This window comes from Python bivittatus, unplaced genomic scaffold (genome assembly GCF_059951505.1).
Source record: "Python bivittatus isolate LINGU-HERP-01145 unplaced genomic scaffold, Pbiv_v1 ctg000210_np1212, whole genome shotgun sequence".
Classification (NCBI taxonomy): Eukaryota; Metazoa; Chordata; class Lepidosauria; order Squamata; family Pythonidae; genus Python; species Python bivittatus.
Window position 1 is genome coordinate 15,069,606 of NW_028277053.1, and position 22,786 is coordinate 15,092,391.

The 22,786-nt window shown below is 38.7% G+C and overlaps 1 pseudogene; it reads right to left on the minus strand.

The window, feature by feature from the left end:
* Positions 1 to 2,873: 2,873 nt before the first annotated feature.
* On the minus strand, positions 2,874 to 3,783 carry LOC103057106 (actin-related protein 3 pseudogene; annotated as a pseudogene).
* Positions 3,784 to 22,786: the final 19,003 nt, after the last annotated feature.

A 22,786-nucleotide genomic window follows, 5' to 3' on the forward strand; every position in this document is an offset into this window, starting at 1 on the left:
GATCATTGGCTGCTCAGAGCAAATCAATAAATATTCCCACTCATTGATTTTACCCCAACTCTGTAGGCAAAAATATACATATGTATATCTATTCCATCTTCCTTCTGACAGCCCTTCAGATGCTCAGCCTGAGGTGACTTTTACTAATTGCCAAGGTTTGCATTCCAGCACATGGAAGTGCAACCTCTGGCAACCTTTTGGCATTGCTCATTATGTGGGGAGAGAAGCTGCTGGAGACAGAGGGCTGTAACAGGCTCTGGACTGAAGAGCAGACTTGCTTATGTGGGCAAGACTGTGCTGTTCAGGATGCTGCATACCATATATAATATATTTAACTCCCTCCTGTTTTAATTATTTATTTTTCAGTCACAGGGAGTTACCCTTGCGTACAGCTGCCAGCAATATTGTTGGCCATGGTAAGGAGCAGGTGACAACTTGAATTCGTAAGCACTGAACTAATTGTCAGAAATAATGATCTTCAGGCAAGCAAGGGAGAAGAAGCACAAACCTCCGAAGTATGGCAAGAGAAATTCTCCAGGAAACAGGATTGCAGTTAACACACACACACACACACACACACACACACACACACAGAGTTTAAGAAGTGCAGTTGTTAAACTGATGATGACAAGCCACAATTAAGGCATTCACTTTCTTCCATGAGGCTGGGGCAAGGGAAAAAGAGATGGCGTTACTTCTAGATTTACGTATCAGGGCTGCAGAAAGATGGATAACTCCTATATGACAGCACAGAGGTACAGAAGACTCCAACTCTTTTTTGCCTTAGAGGCTGACCATATTTTAGCAGCTGGGATACAAACCCCCTAATTTATTCAAGAGGGTTGAAATGTCTAAATATAACACAGTTTCTGTGCACTGTTCATTCAGAATTATTATGTTCATTATTTCTCTTAGCAACATGAGTGAAAAAAAAATGAATCAGTCTTTCTTGGTACTAGGACTTATGGAGCTGCATTTTTCCCCAAGTATTTTTTTTTATCTCTTCAAGGGGCATTTAGGCTAATATTTTGCTGGCCTCTTACTTTGCTGTATTTATCCAGAAGCCAAGCAATATTATTAGACACCCTTCCCTCTGTGACATAATTTTAAGAAGGGGAGAGAGAATTGCACTGTCCTGAAGACCTGGGAAAGCAAATTCTGTCATCAGGGTGACTATTTACATAACATTTAGTCCTCTGCATTTTGCAATTCTACCTGGTAACTTTCTTTCCCCTTCCCCTTCCCCTTCCTCTAACATGAAATGATAAATAAAATACTTCTGGAAAACAAAACCATTAAATTTCTCACCTAAAATGTTGTCATTATTACTCAGGGATCTGAAACCAGTGAATTGTATAAATACAATGGTTTTCTTTTCCTTCCTTCCTTCCTTCCTTCCTTCCTTCCTTCCTTCCTTCCTTCCTTCCTTCCTTCCTTCCTCCCTCCCTCCCTCCCTCCCTCCCTCCCTCTGTAAAAAGGCAAATACAGAAATACCTGAGTGACAGTGGAAAAAGAAGGCCAGATAGAGTTGAACAATTTCTTCTCACTGGAGTCCCGAAGAAAACCACCACCTAGTAGAAACAATGAAAGGAAATTTCTGTGGGAGTCAATAGCAATGACCCTTCTTTTGCTTCTTTGAGGACATGACTTTTAATGGGACCTTGGCAGGAGAATGTTCTTTCTTCCCTTCCCTTCCCTTCCCTTCCCTTCCCTTCCCTTCCCTTCCCTTCCCTTCCCTTCCCTTCCCTTCCCTTCCCTTCCCTTCCCTTCCCTTCCCTTCCCTTCCCTTCCCTTCCCTTCCCTTCCCTTCCCTCCCCTCCCCTCCCCTCCCCTCCCCTCCCCTCCCCTCTCCTCTCCTCTCCTCTCCTCTCCTCTCCTCTCCTCTCCTCTCCTCTCCTCTCCTCTCCTCTCCTCTCCTCCCCTGTCCACCTACCATGTAAAGAATTCAGTGGCATTCAGACAATTAAAATCTACTTTTCTTTGTGAAGGTATCGCCTACCAGAAAGTTAGTTGTCATTTGTATTTAGCAGTTCTCAGTTTCAGTGTGAGATTTATACCACTACAATGGACATAACTGTCAATTATAATTTAAGGATTGGAGTGCTGAAAATCTTCTCTGAGATTCCTAACTCGTACACTAACAGAAGTTTGTGTCCTAGATTTTATAAAGTGGTAAACATGTATCTCAGTTATACAATTTCAGGCAGGGAATGTTGGTTCACAGCACTGAATCACCTTGTCCTCAAAAACAGAGAAAGCTAAATGTCACGTGAAAAGATTCTATCCTAGTTTTGCATTTCTTATGTTTCTTTATAATGTGATTTATGTCCTACATTTTTTAAAAAGATTCTGCCCACACAATCAAGGTGGCTATTGATGCACACAAAAGATGCTAAAATAAAATAAACAGAACAGTTATGGCTTAATAAAAATATGCAAATAAATACTCAAATCATCAAAACTATCAGAATAAATCAGTGGAGAAAGCCTGGATGAAGGTTTATTCCTGTACTCTAAAAGTAATGACACCCTTGAGCTGAGTTTGTCTTCAAAAACTGCATCAGTGCAGTTTTGTCTGCAGTGTTATAGAAGTGGTTTGCCACTATCTTCTCCTGAGAGTTTCTTGGGTCCCCCCCCCCCCCTTAACTCCCCAGCATCCAGATACTGTGTGTGGAGTTTGTCTATCATATTAAGTCACAAAGGCCAGACTCAGCTTAGCCATCTGGGGAGAACTGTATCTACCCATTTCAATTAGCCTCCCTGAACCTGATGTTCTCCAGATGTAATGGAACTGCAATAACCAGAATTCCCTGCCAGCATGGTAGAAGTTTAAGCGCTGGTATCCAGAGAAAAAGAGATTGGGAAAGGTAATCTCAACTGAATGTGCTCCTATTCTCCATGGTTGCAGAGGGCAGGTAAAGCTGTTCAGGATGAATGAAAATTTCTGGCCCTAAGAATCTCTTGTAGGCAACATCAATAGTAAATTCTTTCTTTGAGATAGCATTGATTCCAGTATATTGTTTAATCCATTTGGTACCATCTGCATCATATTTATCAAATTCTTTCACTAGGTCAGGGCAGACATAACTAAAAACTTTCGTTGACTGCTTTAGCAGTTTCCAATGATTGCTCAGGAGGGATTCCTACTCCTCGCTCTCTTAGCAGCTGCTGAATAAAGTAAGTTATATCTCGTCCGGCTATTGGAATATGTTTGATACAGCTATCAATCACATAACCTTCAGCCACAGGAATGATATGAGTGACACCATCCCCGCTATCTATAACCATTCCAGTCAATGTCCATTCACCTACTTGACTTGATGTCCAAGGTGCAGTTAAAGCAAGGACAGCTTGAACAGCAATATAAAGCCCAGGAACATTGAAGGATTCAGGCAAGATTTCAGCAGTATATTCCCTGTTTTCTGGAGTATTTAGAGGAGATTCAGTCAAAAGAAAATAATGGCTTTCAGGTTCTGCCCTTAAATATTTAAAGATAGCTTGTTCCATAAATCTCTCCATCAAGTCCCGATCTTCAACTATGCCATGGTGAATGCGCCATTTTGTTGCATGTGTGTGTGTTTCCATTGCTTCGTCCCCAGTAAAGAAGTCTAAGTCATCTACACCTTTCATAACCCTTCTTTGTGCCTGATCGACAACTTTGGCAGACTCCTTAATGGCAATACACGAGGGAATGATGAACTGTGGCTCTGTATTACCAGCATATCCCAGTTTGGTATACCCAGTGCCACAGTCCACCCCACAGGCTGGAAGCCACCCTGCCATCCTCCGTGGGTTGAGACAGCACTATGGAAAGGTGCAGACAAACCCGTGAGCCTCTCTTTCCTTCTTCCACTCTGGGGGAATGAAGGCGCCACTTCCTCTGGTAAAGCTGTTCAGATGAACATCTTGTCAGGCAACAGCAGTGATTCTGAATGATCAGAGGTTTTGTTTCTTGTATGATGAAATGAAAGACATCTTTTCAGCTGTTAATGTCCTTCAGGTCTTGTATCTGCTTTAGATGAAAGTTGTCAGGAAGGATGTAGCTTGATGACCCCATCCCAATCCCATTTATTATGGTTTTAACATCCCTCCCCGATGTAAAAATTGAGCACCACTTCTGAAATTAACTTATCCATTGGCCTTGAACTAAAGGGTGAACTAATTGCTGAGACTTTTCTCCAGGCATATTTTTATTTTGTGTACTTTTAATCTTTCCCCACCACTTAGCTATAAATAATGAGTAGGTTGAAAAAGATGCTGAAGATATATAAGATGCATTTTGTTACTCTGGTTTATGAATTCCAGACAGACAACAAAACATAGTTTTAAATTCTTGCAGTGGAGTGACTTACCCAAGACAGAAGCAATATTTAAGGTGAAAAAAAATCCAGAACCAATCCTGCATTGGAATAAGGAATAAGGAAATAATAGCCAAGCTAACAGAAACCTAGGTCTCTTAAGCACACTAAAATGGCTTCTAAAGCCATGTTAAAGATGTTGTGCGATTAGGACTTCAAGATGCCAACTAAAATCCACAGCTCTTTATCCTGTTTCCCTTTGCTCCCCATCATTTGTCTTCTGAAACTGTTTTCTCCCTTCTGAGACTGAAGTCTAGTTTCAAAGCTTCAGGATTGACTGATGGTACTTCAGATTCTTTTACCAGAGATGCTTTGTTTCAGAAGCAAACTTTGATATCTCAGAAATCTCCAGTAGCATAATGAAAATGATGCCACAAGAGAACAATTTGAATAGAGGCCTCTTTCACTTCCCTCGCTGAGTTGGGAGTCATAGAGACAGATTGGATGGAGAAGCATCTTTCATGTAATGCTGTGATCCAGTGTCCTGGGTGGCTTCGTGATGGCCCCACATTGGTGGAAGTCTTTCGCTAGGGCTGATTTTCAAAAGGACTTGGAGAATTTCAGTATGAGGCAGCATTTGGTTAAAGCACAGGTTTCTGTGTTCTCTCTCTCTTTTTTACTGATCATTTAGTCCTGGGAGGTTGATTTGTAATTTGTTTGTATCATTCTAGTTATGCTTATGAACACTTTCAGACTGCCTTTGGGACAGCTATCCTTTGAAGAGCGCTTCAATATATTTTAATGAATAAGGATAAGGATAAATGAATGCCGTGCTCATCTGGATGTGCCATATCCCACTGTGGATTTCACTTCCAGTGCAGGAAGAGATCATATTGTGGGATATGATTGTTCATCCCTGTAACTTTGACTATGGCTTGCTATAGCCTTGGAGATTGCAGGATTGTTGTGCTATCTAGATTGGGGTGTATAGTCTTAAGCACACACCCACATACACACAAACTTCATAGATATACACAGATATGGATGTGTATGTGTGGGTTGATCATGTTCTGCATCAAGGTGTTGCTTCAATCTGGATCACTTCATTGATCCAATCTGAGAAAGTGTTTGGACTTGAAAAGTCCATTTTGATGCCTCAGATTAAAGCGTCCATGTTGGCTGCCTCAATCTGTCTGCCTGAAATGGACTTCTGTTCATGAATCAAGTCATTGACCTTTTAGTATCCAGGTTGCCATTCTGAAAGAGATGTTTCAGTTTAAGCCTTCCCAGAGTTGAGTTCCCATTTCAAGAACGCTACAGTCCTTGTGTGGGTGTGCTGATTTGTAAGAGCGTCAGCCATGTGCTATCTGAGGAATGAAAAGAAACTATTCAAAGTTTAACAAGCAAAGAACAGCAGGTAAAGGAAACTGGCCAGCTCGTTGTGTTTCAGGAAGAGAAATATGTGTAGAAATGCATCAAGATTTTTCCTATATGGTGACAATGAAGAGATAGCATTGCAGCAGGAAGATTGCAAGAAACTCCTCTGTTTTTATTTTCAGTTTGGCCTTGTAGTGTCTTCCTTCATAATCGCATTGCAAATTCTTCTCCCTCGTCTGAGAAAGACAAAGTTCATTGATCTTTTACTCTGCATTGTGTGCAGATGTTGGGGTATTTTATGCCAAAATGGTATGGTGGCATAGTAATGCTGGTGTCTTCTTTCAACCCTCATGGTTTCTCCCCTTATTGCGCTAGCTTTCCATGACTATGTTCAGGGGAGTCTAGTATTATAGACATTTTGGTTGTCCCTAATTACATGATTTGGGACCAATTTTAATGTTTCATATCTTTCTTGTGCAGCGTCTTCCCCGCCTCATTTGACCTGCACACCTTCAGCAGCACTTTGGAACACAATAGGGACACCATACTCTAATTTTTATATTAGCTACCATGTCAACTACACTAATGTTTCCCTCGGTGACTGTAGGTTTGAATTTTCAATCAGTTCTCTGGCATGGTGCTTCAAAATTTGTTTAGATGATTGTTTAGCACAGGCCTAATGAGCGTAGTCAGGCTTGTAATAGGGAAAAAAGAGTTTACTGAGCAGGCAGATCTCATGAGATGTAAGAGATTCTTTTGGCCTTTGGTAACTCTCATAGATCAGGACTGGTTACCTCCAACCAGTGGAACAGTATTCTGCATTGCCGTGTCAATGTTCCTTTGCTTTGCCTTTCACACTATATTTAGTTGCACCACCGCAAGACAAAACGAATGTATAATTTATCCTGCAGGAACAGAACAAGACATAGATTCCATCTGACTGATTGTAAATAGTAAATGAGTCTTTAGATGTGAACTGAGATGAACTGAGTTCAGTATTGCATAAACAGTTTAACTTCAAACTAAATGGTACATAGCTAAAAACTAACCTAAAGTAAATGTGAAGAAGAGTTGGAAGCACTTTCTCTTCACACACTGGCGCATTTGCATGGCATGTGCACGGACATACAATATTCACACATAAGGGTGGCCGGGGAAAGTCCTCAAACAATTGGACCAAGTTGTCAGGAGGACATCACTTCCTTAGCATTTGAAGAGGGGCATTTCATTCACACCAATGTATTTTGAAAAAATATCTGTCTGTCCGTCTGTCCGTCCGTCCATCCGTCCATCCGTCCATCCGTCCATCCGTCCATCCGTCCATCCGTCCATCCGTCCATCCATCCTCTATCCTGACACTGTTGTGGTGAGTTTTCTTGGGCACCTGGGGTTGTCTGGTGTGGCTGTTGCAGTCACTTGTGTAAGATGGGTGGCTATATATAGTCGTAATTATAGTCATTCTAACTGAACAAATTGTAAGACGGCCATGTTAGTCTATGGTACCTAAAATAAGGGGGTGTCTGTTAGCACTTTTTCAGATTATTTTTATTAAAATGCACCTGGTGAAGTCCATCCAACTGGTGAAAGTTCTCTGTAGCTGATGAGAACTTTTTAATGCAATTTGTTAGTCTGAAAAGGGGCTAGCAGACTCTTTCTGTTTCTAATTGAACAAGGGAAGCTTTGGGAGTCATCAGCCTTCTGAGATGTGCCAAGGCCAATACTGTCCCACTTTTCAGTTCAGTCTCCTCTGAGTTCTAGTAAATGGGCTAGATGCAACTTTTGGTGCATATGGAAAGTGTGTCCACATCAAAGACCAACTACGGTCATGTGTATCTAGTAACTTAGAACCCCTAGATATAGGTTGCAGTCTAACAAATGTTCTTTCACCGAAGTAGAATGTATCCTCTTGCTGAATAAACGTGTCTACATTTATGCCATTGGACAAAAATCAGGTGATATTGATAATAGCATACAGTTTGATACTAGTACCCATCTAGGTCACAGAACCTAAGTGACCTAGACAGACCTTGAAAGCTAAGCAGGTTTAGCCTAGTTAATATTTGGATGGCAAGCAGGAAATCAGAGGTTAAGAAATAGGGGTCAAGAAAAATCAGAGAAAGGCAGGAGCGTTTCACTGCTCTCGCTACTGAACTCCATGGACAGGTTCACTAAGTCCTTGTGAGTCAAGCTGAAGTTGTTGTTGCTTCATCACTTTCAGCTTTGCATGTCCAAATCGTTGCCCTGATCATCATCATCATCATCATCATCATCATCATCATCATCATCATCATCATCATCATCTTAACAGGAAAGTGTTAATCCAAATGTAGCTAAGATTTTTAAAACAAGGTACATTGGTAATACAAAACTCTCAAAGGCTGCTTGTTTCAATTTTTTCTATCAGCTATTTATATACAGTTGATTGAGTCATGAGATATATTGCATCTTTCCTAAGAACATAATTTAGGCGTCATCAGTTTCCCAACCACTTTGCTCTGCCTGAAATGGACATTTAGTCATGGATATTTTAGCATCCAGTTTGCTGCTCTGGTTCAGTTTAAGCTTTCTCAAAGACAAGTGCCCCTTTGAAGAGTCTGTGTGTGCACACACACCCTCGTTTGTAAGGGCATCGCTGTGTGAGTCATGCTTACTATTTTGAGAGCTCGGAACTCAACCATGTGAATTAGTGGGAATGAGTGGAGAGAAGGAACCTAGGACTCTACCCTGTCCTCTCCACAGGGTTGTAAAGTTGGCTTTGGCATCTCAATAACTGTTACTTATTCTTGACTTGTTTTGGGCTGTGAGAACTACAAAGCAAAATGAATTGTATTTATGTATGTATATAGGTATGTACTGAAACAAATGCACAAAAATACACGTGTACAGGGCTACCACATCTGGGCTGCAAAATACCAGATAACCCCTAGATGGGAGCAAGAAGATACACACAAAATTGCTAGTTGATTGCTGCCATCTAGTGGCCATCTTGAGCTTTGCATCCCAGATATGGTAGCTTTAACACATTGTCTTTGTGTATGTACAGCCATATACTGTGTTAAACATATTTGCCTCCATTGATATACTGTGTTAGCCAGGAACTAATTGCTTTTCACTGTTTTCATTAGGCTAATTCCTGTGAATCTGGAGCATTTCCAAGGCTCTTTCTCATTTCATTGCATCTATACACACCTCCTTTCTGATTGTAAGGAACTATTGGCTGTAGAAAGATACAGCCGCATAAAACATATTGCACAAAGTGAGTTATGATCTGACATTACTTGATTATGTATGTAAAGAATAAAGTTAACATACTGGACAGGATACTTATTGCAGTCCTTTAAAAAAAGGGTATGTGAAATAGAAAGGGTATTAAAAAAAACCCTCCATGATGAAATCAGAATATCATCCGTATCTGCAAGTTATATGCCCTAGAATGTTTGGAAAATTAAAAGACTTCTTGATTAAATGCTTTGCATAGCCATACATTTTATATACAGGCAAGAGTAATAAAAATGGTTGAGGACAGCCTGAGACAAGCAAAATGAGCAGTCAGTTAATTCTTGCTTGATCTTAGAGGCTGGGTGTGGAGCACATTTAATCTAATCTGGGTTATGCTCCCTAACCAATATTGCAAATCAAAATAGCCTCTATTCCTTCTGCTTTATCCTCATCTCTCTCACCCTTATGTAGTCTGTAGAACAGGCATGAAAGGTCTCAGATTACAGGTGTTGCCACTATCTTCCCTCTGGCAACTATGAGAAATTTAAAAATCTGTGCTTTACCTATAATGTGGAAAGTCTTGGGCTGGTTCAGGCTTAAATTAGTATAAGGCTCAAGTGACAAAGTTGTAACAGTCCTGCAGGAAAGATTAGCTGAGACACATGCTTCTTAAGAACTAGACTTAATGAAGGCAGTCCCAAATACTGATCTGGAAGAATGAATTGCTGATAGGAACAAAATGTGTTGCTTTCTAGGGAGACCATTGTCATTATCAGCCCCAGGCATCAAATAATTAAAAGTTACTTGATATACACGTCAGCTGGTCAAGGAAATGAAGAATCTCAACTTCTGGACAATAGAATGCCAAATATTGTAGGGTACAAAAGCTTAGTTTTGGTCACAGTGAGGTGAGATTTAAAAACCTGTAGAGGCGGAAGGGTCATTGAGGCCTTAAGACCAACCTGTTGCTTAGTCTAGGAGTCCAAATTAAAACAACCCAGGGAGATGGTGGTTTGCCTTTGCTAACACATCCAAGAAAGGGGAGCTCCATTTCTCTAGAGATTTTATTTCTCGTTGATAGCATAACAAAATTGCTACTTTTGTGTAGTCAACAAATTCTTCTCTCTGAAGGAAGATGTACAAGATTGCATTAAATCATAACTGCAAACAGCCTGGCTCCCAGACTGATAAAAATTCAGGAGACCATTATGTAAATAGCCAACTGCAATCTTCCTTGTTATCAGTGAAGAGACCCACCTCCTCCCCAAACTGTAGGAAGACTGTTAGTAAGAAAATTAGAAAATTAGAAAGTGTCTGTCCTACTGTACATGGGTTCTACACAGAAATTAGTTCGGTTGCTGGAATTTTTATAACCACCCCTTTTCTGTCAATGAATATGTTTCTGTGAGAATCATGCCTGAAAAAGAATTAATGGTTTTAGGCAGCAGTCAAACAGCTTGACAATGAAAGGACAACTTTATTAACCGGAAATTACATGTACTAGAGGATCATTGGACAAGGATGATAATGAACAGGCCAACGATACGATGTTGTAACTGGGGCTTCTGGCATGGGGGCAACATACTTAAATTGTTTTGTTTTGTCTTGTTGAAACAAATCTCACTGAAATCTTAAACTGAATGACTAATTATGTGCCATCAAGTCAGTGTTAACTTTTATGGACCACACAAATACACCTGTACCAGGATGGTCTGTCGCCAACCTGGTCCTTCAGGTCTGCCCGTGGTGAACTGATAACACCAGAGGTCAGAAATCACATACAGGTTACAGATCACCTACTACTATATTAGGTCTCAGAACTGCTCATTGTCATTGTTGAGTTATCCCTAAATCCTTAAATATGCAATACATGAAATCTACCAGCATACTAGGAAAGAAAGAGGAAGAGGGACATGAAACCGTAGATCCAAGCTGCCCCAATTCCTACTGACTGTCCAGGTTCACATCACTGCTCCCAGTCTGCTTACTGCAGAGTTCCAAGAAGGACTGAAAGGTGGAAGGAAGCAAAGACCAAAGGGCAGAACAAATTTAAATTAACCTTGTGCATTTTTTTTTCTGGTTCATTAATTGAAAAGTAAGCAACTGTAATTTGGTTTGTCAAGGCAGAGCTGAAAACTTTATGTTGTAACCAGAACATGACTACTAATCTAAAGCATTTAAATATCAAATGCCATATTAGAAAGGTCATTTAAGTTCTGAGTTGGCCTTTTGTAGTTCTTTGCAGAAGAAAGGAGTAGCTGTACAGAACAATTATATACATGTTGGCCCCCACAGATACCCAGAGATCTGGCTGGTGAAAGAAACATGTCCTTTTTGACATTCAGCAGATGAAAACAGACACCTGTAATTCTTTCACCAATGTTGCCTCTTCCTGCATGACACATATTGATGTCTCCGGTTATTGCATGTGGAATTTGCCTGTTTTCTGAAGCTTCAGCAGGTCCTGCAGTCAACTAACCTATTACAGTCATTTTCTGCTTTAATATATTCAGGTAGATGAATGCCATATTTACTGTCTCACAGTCATGACTACATGCACCATAAAATAGCTTCAGCATCTTTTACTGTTTGGGGCAGAAACGTTATGTGGAGCTACCTAAGAAAGAGCAATGCAATTGCTATTTACTTGATTCAAAAACAGAAAAAAATAACAACCTTGGAAAACTGTGGGGTTATCACATCATATGAAATATGAAATGCTAGCATGTAAAATGCTAGATTGTGCCCCAATATAGCATAACTACACATGGATTCCACTGAATTATTTTACTGTAATATTTTACTGAAAACTTTCTGATGACAGATGTTTGAGGGCGGTTGTTATCTCTTCCTTCATCTTTTTCAGGTTAAACTTACCTATTGCTTAGGACTTGTTTTCTAAAAATTCCCTATCATTTAGATTCAGGGAGGTACTGTAGATGTAAACCTGCCTAAGAACTTGGAATATCTTTTCAAGCTTTATCTGAGGAGCTTCTTTCAACAGAAGTTTGATGACAACTGGATTATAAAATATTCTCCTTAAGATATTTATCCCTTCATTGCTCACTCTGAAGCAAACAACTATGCAGTTTCAGCAGATATATTAATCGCATTTTCTGACTTTCTTTTGTTTTTGTTTTTATACCTGTTGGATTATGTGATTCTGTTTTATACTGTTCATTACCATGTGAGATGGCGCTCTTTGAAAGATCCTTAGCATCTTCAGAAGAGGCCAATTTCTTTGCCCCACAAAAAGTGTGATTTGAGGAAGGTCAGATAGGGTCTTCTCAATGTTTGTTCCATGTGTTTGGTGATTAGTGGTGTGGATGGATACATTTTATGAAATTTGAGGACACATTTTAAGAAATTTGAAAACTTGTAACTGTCTTCAAATTCATTAAAAAGCATCTATTCATGCAACCAATCACCACACATTTATTAGAACCCATGAATAAGATAACACATTCATACCTCAAAAAAAATATCTAAAATCACAACAGGTAGAATCCTTTGACATCTCTGTAACACATAAACCTACAAAATCCCTCCAAAACATCCTAAGCAAACCCAGAGACCGAGTAGCCAAAGAAGACAAAACAGCAGTCATTTACAATATGTAAAAGTAAGGGCTGTGAAAGCCACTCCATAGGACAAGCAGGTGGAAGATTGGCAGAATGCATCCATCAGCATCCTTTGGCAGTCAGGAGACATGATGAAAATATTCCATTTCACAACACAGAGACAAGTTCAATCACAATTCACTGGGAAACTGCAGACATTTTAGATCAAGCCAGCTCCAAGAATGCAAGAGAATTCTTAGAAGCTTGACACTGAGAAATCAGTCATCAACAAACGTAAAGAAATAAAATTCATTTATAAGCTATTCAGAAAGAACAACCAAAGGTCAGAGAAAGGATCGAGCGCCCTGAGCAGATACTTATCACACACGTGTTATCCAACATCCAGGATAAGCAGGAACCATTAAACACCCAAACAATACCAGATAAGCTGCTGTATATAATAGGACTAAACCCACTTCATATTATTACTTTTTTGTCGTTAGCTGCCATGATAATGAAACGTCTGTTTCTCAGCAAGCTCAGAGAGAATCAAGAACCCAACAGTTCAGCCCTTTGATTGAACTAGAAGTAATAGAAGTAAAAAAGTAATCTTTTTTGTTGTTGCTTGTTAGCTACTGCTACCATTCTTTTTAAAAAATAAATCAGGATACGAATCTAAGAAAATAATAACAAAAATGATTTATAGAGTGAATCCTTCTGAGTAGGCATCTAGCTTAGAAAGGCAGAACATATATTTTAATAAAATTCAATGCTATTGCACTATGGATCTAGACACTAATAAAATCTCCCTTCCACTGGAACTTATGTAAATGGGAAATAGGAAAGCTACCTCGAAAAATTATATTGCGATAAGACAAATTGGAATCCAGGAGGAAGAAGCATGAATCTTTTGAAAGCCCATCTCTGTATGACTACTTTATTATTATTTTTATTGTGACCTGTGTTGCAGCTTTATCTCATAATGAGGATTACTTTGCATGCCTGGAGCTTGTTGCAGGCAAGAAATTCAGATAAATAGACTTCCATATGGCTTGATTGTAATTTAACATATGTTTATGACTCATATAAAGTGGTCCTGGAACACTATCTGAACAAATTAAAGGTGTAATTCTCAGTTACCTCTTTCTCTGATGAATCCAAAAACACTGTCGAGGCTAATATGTTCTCAACACAGTAAGCACTTTCTGCTAAAGGCCATTATTGCTCAAAGATTGTATAAAGCCAATGAGATGGATTGTAAAGAACAATTTGAAAATAGTTCCCTACCACCACCACCACAAACATTGGTAAATTCAACTCTGAAATTACAAAAACTGCCAGCTACAGTGTCATTAAGGACAAACACCAGAAAACAGAACTAAATGTGATTTCTGACATGGAGCTATTGGCATAGAACATGACATCTTTAGATCAAATGCCTTCTTTCAATAAAACGGACAATGACTTATCTCACTGGGTCAATTATATAAAGTGTGACAAAGGGTTTATTTTATTTATATATTTTATTTTATTGCCTCTCCCACAATACTATACATATAGTACTATATTTAGTATTGGAAGAGAATGAATCTCCTTTTTCAGCTCAATGAAGCTGAAAGATAGATGATTCTGTATATAGAGAAGACTTTTTCACACAGTATGTAATCATATGAAAATACTGTAATAACAGCTATAAGTTCACAGAAAATACTGCTATTCATGTCACAATGATAATGATGATAATTTAATTCTGTATTGCCTTATAGCTTTTATATTGTGTTATTTTATCCTTGTGTTTTGTCAGCCAGCTAGGGTTACTTGGTCAAGATGGGCAGTCATAGAAATTCCATAAATAAGGGAATAAATGATGACAATATGTTACTCTCAATGGTAAAAGCAGGGAGATGGCTTTGAATACCAGTTACTAGAAATGTTAGTGAGGGAAAAAAAGCAGTAGTCCTCAAGTACAAGAAGTTGGATTAGACAGGATTTTGACAAAAAGTCTGTTGATGTTCTTAATTATATCATGGCTTTCTGGGGTGATCCAGATTACATATCTACCCTTAACATGGGCAAAAGTACAAACTGCAGTAATAAAGTAAGTTGTTATGGAGGAGAAAAAGGAATATTACATGGATATATCTCTTGGCAACAGTTCAATGCTAATTAAATAAAAAAAATCACCTTTCTGAGCCCAGTTTTGGATAAGAATTTTAAATTCCTTCTCAGACCCATGAGTGTTGACTTGCTTGTTACAAAGCAAGTGAGTCAATCAGGTTGTACTTCAATCATGGGCATGGTTAATTTAAACAAACTTAAATGCAAACATTAAGGCAACCACTCTGCTCCTGCTAAATCTTTTCTAATGAGCAGTTCAATTTCCTTAAATACGTTCCAGTGGATGCGATGTAAGAGTCAAATTCCTATTATTCCTTGTACCCTACTTCTGTGTTTCTTTCCTCACATCCATTGTCATGATTCTGGAAATAAAAAACTTGAACTGGCTTTTATCAGCATTTTTTATACCTTTTTTTTTTTTTTTGGTCAAAATGCATGAACAGATAAATAGGTAGTTGTATGGCTCTCTCTGTGTGTGCACAAAATATATATCACATGGGAAAATATGCACAAAGCAATCTTCCATCAAGAAAAAATGTTTGCAAAAAGTGCAGTTACTAGGAAAAGGGCATGGAGAATTGTATCTATTAGAAGTTCATGAAAATGGATATGAATGTGTATGCAAAGCAATTTATTCTTGTTGCTGTGAATTCACAAAGTGATACAGGAATTGGAAGAAACGAAGTCTTTAATCTGAAGATGTAAAGATTAAACTTCTTTAAATTTGGAGCTGGGAGAATAGAGTTTGGAGCTAATTGAAGCTATAGCTGAAGACTGATCTTGAGTAGAATATGAAGTCTGATTCTTATTATTCAGACAACATGGAATTCATTCTCTACTGGCAAAACAATAGGCTTGCCAATCACAGGTATTTAGCTGTGTTCAAAATCAGCTCTCAATTAGCATAGTTAAAATATCTAGATAGCGTTAGCATGGTTGAAGACAACAGATGAGGTTCCACAAAATAAAACGTGCCTACAGTAAACATTGCACATTTTCAGTGTTTTATAAGGAAGGAGAAATTGGTGGATAAGTCAGGTCAGAAAGGAGAGGCTTTGTCCACTGTTCACTGTTGGTTTCTTCCATATTTTTGTGAGCTTTACTTTACAACTCTGAAGACAGCCCGTGCTTTTGAAGAAGATTTAAGTGAAATCCCATTAGCAATAGAGACATTTTTCATCCATCTAAAAAGTGAGGTGGATTTATAAGGGGCATGTCCTCAAATTATGACACCAGGATTTATAATCTATAGCATTAGTAATAAGTGATGTTTAAAGTTAGAAATATATGAGTTTTCATGGTACAAACAGTGTCTAGCACAGTGAGTAGGAATGGATCTTGAAGACATAGTGGTAGAATTTCTAAAACTCAGAAGCTCAAAAATTATCTAGCTAAGGTTATTGTATAGTTCTGAAGGTGCTTCTGGTAATTGTATGGCACTTTAATGCAATTCACAGTTCAAGGATCATGCTGAATCTAGTTTATGTAATTGTGGTTTTGGTTTCATTCTGAATATTTATTACATCTGTAGACATTTTTGAGGCAAAGTAAAACGTATTGGGTTTTCCATATGGAATAATTATTATCAAGTTTATGAATGTGACAACAGAAGGCTTAAAGGAGAGTTTGCCTACATTATGGAAAAAGACTAAATGTAGAGGACTACTCATTTTGATCATCAGCCAAATCCTCGTGTACAAACATTGGAGAGGAACCATCTGGAAGAAGTAGGTTTCCATCTCACTATTGACAGGATACCACCTAATATGATACAGTGGTCCAGCAGTTACACAGTAGGTAAGAGATGTAAATTAAGCTTCCAGTAGCATGAGCCCCTGAACACTTTTGAAAAAAGAAGGAGCTCAGAGGATTAAGGCATTAAAATACGATATTGTTTTTACAACCTAGTGTAAATGCTTTCAGTTAGATTTAACTGTTTAATATTTATTGGCTGGCACTGCAGCAAGAGGTGATGAAAACCAAGTAACCTTGTCGATGGCTACTCTCCTGCCAAGAGAAAAGACTTCTGGGTCTTGTCATATTTTATTTCCCAGATTCATGCTGAAATTAAATATACTTGGATGAAAGTTGCAAAATGTTTAGCTGGGCTATCAGAAGCTGGGTCTGTTCTACAATTAAGCCAGGGATTCTGTTTTCTATTTTGTCTCATATACCTTGACTGTTCTGGGCCCACTTTTATTAATCTCCTCTTGTTTGCCTACCCTAGTAATTTTTGTTAGGTTTGACTCACATCCCCAACATTTAGTCCCTGATGTGTATGTTGGTTTTGAAGTTCAGTTGTTCACATGCTTTTCTCACTTTCTAACTATTTCATAGCTTTCACTGATTGTAATATCTCTTTGGACTGTGGCCAGAGTTTATAAATAAAGAAAAATACTTCTAGGATACTTTTAAAGGAAACAAAACTTTCCAAAGAATGAGAAGAGGCCCCAGAAAATATCAGGACTCATTGCTTTCCAGCCATACTGCCTACTTCAACTAAATAGTGTCCTATTTTAACAGTGAATTATATTCCCATGATCAGTGGCAGATATTTCATTTAGCATCACACTTACTGTAGGCGACTGCCATGAAACAGAAATGGGGAAAAGCTGCTAAGATGTGGCAATGAGTGGAGAACACAGCTTTTGAGTGGATAGTCACTCCAGAAGTGCCAAACACCTTGTACAAGCTCTCTAGGGCTTTCCTGATGTCTTTTAGCAAAGAAAAGTAAGATTGGAGTTCTTCAAGATTTATTGGCAAGGCATGGAAGCCAAGCAGCTTCACTTAGCAAATTACCTTATTGGACCCCACTGAGATGGAAGAAAAAAATTAATACCCAAACATGTTGACACACTTGAAGCTGTAAGAATTCAGCTGCAATGCCTAGCTTATCTGTTCATGCTACCTTTGCTTAAGGTAAGCATATGTACATAGTATCAATAACAAGAACAATATATATATATATATATATATATATATATATATATATATATATATATATATACATACACACACACACACATAAATGTTATTCCACAGTTAAGTACATCAAAATATATACACATCAGATGAAGTTCAGTAAGTGAAAAATTTATCTCTTTCCCCTAAAGTACAAGCCCTGAGCCTTATTTTTCCTAAACTTCATAGGTGCCAATACAAATTTAGCAGTTCTTCTGTAACTTCTCATGATGCCCCAACATCTCTTTTAGAACTGATTAGCTGGACCCAAAATGATTGCCTCAAACAAAACTGATTTTATATCAATTAATTCCTGGACCAAAGCCTTCATAATTTCTTTGTTCCCACTCTCATTCTCTCTCTCATCTAGCTGTCCAGGTCAGTAACCTAGAGCCAAACATTTGTCCACTTCAAGTTTTCTTAGCACAAAAGATAGACCTATCAGGCACTATAACTCTAACTGTATCTATTAATTTATTTTCAACTATTTTCAGCCAACCCTTGACTGGAGCCTTAGGGGGAAAAAAAAAATAGATGTGTGGGTATTGATATTGTGATACTTTGTAAAACAATATGTTAATTAAATATACTGAAGCTGGTTCATAGGGTACCCAGTAAAGTAAGAACTTCCTCAGTAACAGTTCTGAAAAGAAAGGCCGAGTGAACCATTTTCTAAAGCACTTCTCTGAAATTGCAGCTTAGAAGAAGCCATTTCTTTTGAGTAACTATTTTCACATCTTTTCCTCATCTTCTGAGCACATCTGTGCAAGGACAGAGACTCTTTCTTGGGATTGCTGCTGCAGCAGAACACGCTTCCTCAGAACACCCCTGAACAGTTGTGCCAAGCCTTGTGCCAGTTGTGTCTCCTTGATCCTCTCACCAGCAGCTTTAGAAAGCTGATTCCACCCCTTTGCAGTGCTCGAGGACAGAGCTGAATGTATTTAGCCTAAAATCCCTTAAAATCTTCTTGTCTAACTTTGTCCAATGGCTTCTTTTACTAAACCTAATTTTAATTATTTCTACTTGGTTTCATTAAACCAGGCCAGGGTGACAGAAGGCTTTTTTTCTTTTTTTCCTTTTTCCTTTTAATTGTTCGTTTTAATTGGACAATTATTCCAGGTACTGCATTAATTTCCAACATAATAACTCATCCAGCTGCAAAGGTTATCTCACTGCATCAGCCTTATGTCAATGATTTATGATCCAAGAGGCCTTTGAGCTGGGAAAAGAAAATCACCATGGATCTTTAAAGCAGGAATTTGTTCAGGCTTTGGAAGATCATCTTCCTTGTACCAACGTTCAACAGGCCAGAAATGTTTCACCAAAGTATTTTAAAAATGAGTACCTTCCATGTTGTAATTAAGCCTAATTGACATCTTGACATCTTCTGTTGTATGTGTGTTTGTATGTTGCTTTGATAGAGAAGTAGAGACTAATCTATTGGCTCAGCCTCAGAGAAGAGAAAGATAGAGGGGGATTATATCATAATTGTGAGTTGCCATCCATTCAGTTGGTGAATCATGACTTCTGCAAGTGTAATCTGGAAAACAGCCCTGCCCTTCTTGTTGCCAACAGATGTTAAACTAATAGTTTCAAGACAAACGAACCGACAAAGTCTTTGAGAAGAAATCAGTTTTGGCAAACTGTAGAATCCCTTGGGAAACATTGAGACAAAGAAAAATCTGTATGAGGATGATGAGGATGATGAGGATGATGAGGATGATGGGAGGAGGCATCCTATATGACTGGTCAATCATTTCCATGTTTGTAATGTTTACCTGCTTTAAGCCGGATGCAGGAAGGCATTAAATGGGAAAATTCCTGGAGAAAACTGCATGAAATGTAATATATGAATGAGCCCTGAGGGAATCTAATGTAGACTCTGCAAAACAATGATAACGAGCTCAGCATTTCCAGGGCTCAAATAAGTCAATGTGCATCACCCACAGAATAGAATTAGGAAAGTATTGCACTAATTACTAAAATCCCAAATTCCTCTCGGGTGTAATTCTTCTCTGTTTTACTAAATCTTCCTTCCTTCCTTCCTTCCTTCCTTCCTTCCTTCCTTCCTTCCTTCCTTCCTTCCTTCCTTCCTTCCTTCCTTCCTTCCTTCCTTCCTTCCTTCCTTCCTCCAATTCAGTATTACTATTATTTGGGCTGCTGTCTGTGTCCCACTGCATTGTATTTTATTACATTGCATTCAGTCTTCTGCTGTCCTGTGAGAATTCAGGTTAAGTAGTGGATTCAAACCTCATCTTTAATGAAACAAATTTCTAGATTTTATGATTATGAAGAGATGCTTCGAAGTATGTGAATAATACCCACCCAGAAAACTCAGAAACCCAAAGAGAAGCTGAATGGCATATTAAAGAATTAATGGTTCAGCGATCTACCCAACTGCTTGTCTTTCACCATGACTACCACAATCAGACTGAATTATGCAATGCAACATAGAATGCCTTGTTTAATTGTGCATACTTTAAACAGATAGCAAATCCAGAATTGCCAAAATTCACATTGCTTAAAAAAAATTAAAAAAAGCAGTGGAACAGGTCTCTCTATATTATATACAAACAGCCATTGGAGTAGAAACATAAATGTTGTGCTAAAAATATAACCACAAGGACAGATTGCACATATTAAATTCCATTAAATAAATTAGGTTGCAATGCTAAACATACCTAATAGGAAACTAAGCATGACTGGGAACAGAGGGGGAATTACAATATAAGAAAAGAATGCATAGGACTTATTGTATTAGAGAATATTCCTAACTACGTTTTCCTTGCAAAGCAATATAGGACTAGAACAGAAGTGGCTTTATTAACTTTGGTTTGTGTAAAAGTTTAGTGAATCTTTTGTGGAATGCAGGTCTTCTCTCTGTGGTCACACAAAATTTGTTGATTCATTCATTGTTTATATAAATAGTGCTTTTAGGAAACTTCTTAAGGAAACCGCAATAGACATTCCAGTTCACAATACTGTTAGTTTCTTCATTTTACTTCAAATCCATCTGATAACTGATGGATAATTTTCTAGGTAGATTATAAATTTACTTTAAGCACTGAAAGTTTCTAACAGTATTTAGTAGGTAATGAAAAAAAGCACAAAGAAAAACAATACATATGATTAATAAGGAGATTGGAGCGTAGGCTCTCAACTGTCTCTGGAATCATGAACTCCATGTCTTAAATCTTGATTGGTTGGAAGCCAGAAGGGAAAGTGGGTTATGAGCTTCTCAAATGCATCCAGGTGACCATTGTGTCACACAGAATGCTGGGTTAAGTGGACTCAGGGCCAGATCTGGTAGGGCTCTCATGTCTTTAGGGAAGCAGCCATGAATCCCTGGGAAGAGTATTTCATAAACAGGACTCATAACAAGGAAAGTCCTATTCCTCACTTCATGTTGCTTGGTTGAAGGAACTGGGAAGAAAGCTTCCAAGGATGAACAAAGATCCCCAGGAATGTCAATATTTGTGTATTGAATCAGTATTTGCCCATCTTCTGGAGGGAAGCCATTCCCACAGCTAGTTCAGCTACTGAAACAGTTCCTTCCATGGCCCTTAGATACCCTGTTTTGTTACAAGATTAGATTCCCGCACTTGTGCTTGAGCCAAGTAGAATATTTTCCACAAGATCTTGATTTTACAGATTAGTTCCCCCCCCCCCCCCCCGCAACAGAGTAGCACAAGGCTTTGTTAGCATGTAGCTTGGATGCTGTTAATTAGGTTGATTCAGGTGCAATTTGACATGTAGAGCAGGGAGGCTCAAGGAAGGAGAGATCAGTGAGTACCTAGAGGCAGCTTTAAGGCCTTGGAGCCTGTAGAGATTAATTCTCTTACACAGAAATCAATGGGAGAGAAATGGATTTTCTTTTTTAAAGACCATAAAGAAAAAGAAGAAAACAACAAAAGCCAAATAGCTGCTCCTCCCTCCCTTCTCTTCTGCTGCTGTGAATCTGGTAGGACTTTAGTTTCTCCTCCACTGGAGCTTCCCCACTACTCACTGAATGGATCGCTGCTGTTTAACAGCAGGAGATAGCTCCTGGCGGAGCTTGACTAACATTAAAAACCTAAGTAGAGTTGGGTGCATTTAGCACTTCGATAGGAGATGATTGGGAATCCCAGAAGTGTAAACTAGAATAGGAAGTCAGGGGGGAAAAAAAAACCCAGAAGAGTGCAATGACAAATCACTTTTACTGTTGCCAGGGAAACCACATGGCCTCATCCATGCAGCCACCAAGAGTCCAGCTCAGCTCAAAGGAGATTTTGCTTTTAGTGGCAAAACAAGTTGCACTAATTAATAATTTTAAATTGAAATACCATGGAAGATGCTTGTGGTGCATGGGGTGGGTGGTTGTGAGGTAGCACAGAATTCTAGTTGAACTGAATGCTGTGCTTCACTGGGGATGCATCTTGAAAATACTTTCAGTTGTATGAGACTTAGTATTCACTTGAATGTCCAGGTCTTAGCACTATGGGAGCTGATGAGCATGCATTGATCACTGGTATGCTGTAAGTTCTTTAGATGTTGATAGCCCTTATGCAGGTTCGTTTATCTGGCATCTGTCAGGTAGACTAATGGTAAGTTACAGCTCCTATGCTTTCTATTGCTTATCCTGGAGTGATGTTTGGCTTTGCAAATGGCTGTGGTGGGAATTGCCTTCATGTGTAAGATGAATTGCATGATGGAGATAGACTAAAGTCATTTCCCCACTAGCATCTTCCAGTGTCTTCTAGATTCATTCAACCACAGTTGTGCCAAAAGGAGGATGAACTTGATATCACTTCAGTGATGGCTGGATGATACTATGAGGATGTTATAAGTTAGTAGTGGGGAAATTGCCTAAGTGTACAGTTGTTGAATCTCCCAGAACTATTAAATAACAGGCGTCTAAATGCTGAACTAATTAGTTTGACTGCTGAAGGTGTCTTGCAAAAAGACACAATATAACCACAAAGTTTTCTCCCTGTGGTTTTATATGACTGCGTGCTGTGTTGTAATTTAAATGAGAAGAAGCTGGTTATAGTGAGGAGCAGATCTGGTTGTTTTGTGAAGTCTTGGGAGATGATGTTTCTGAATTTTTTCATTTAATCTCCTATTCCAGGTACCTCAAAAAACTTAGGATAAACAATGGAAGAATTAAAGGCAAAATGAGACCATTCCCATTAATGCCAAAGACAGGTTTGCTTAACAGATCCTACAGGGACAGGGATAAGCAGGTAGGACAAAGGTGGGAAATCTAATGCCTTG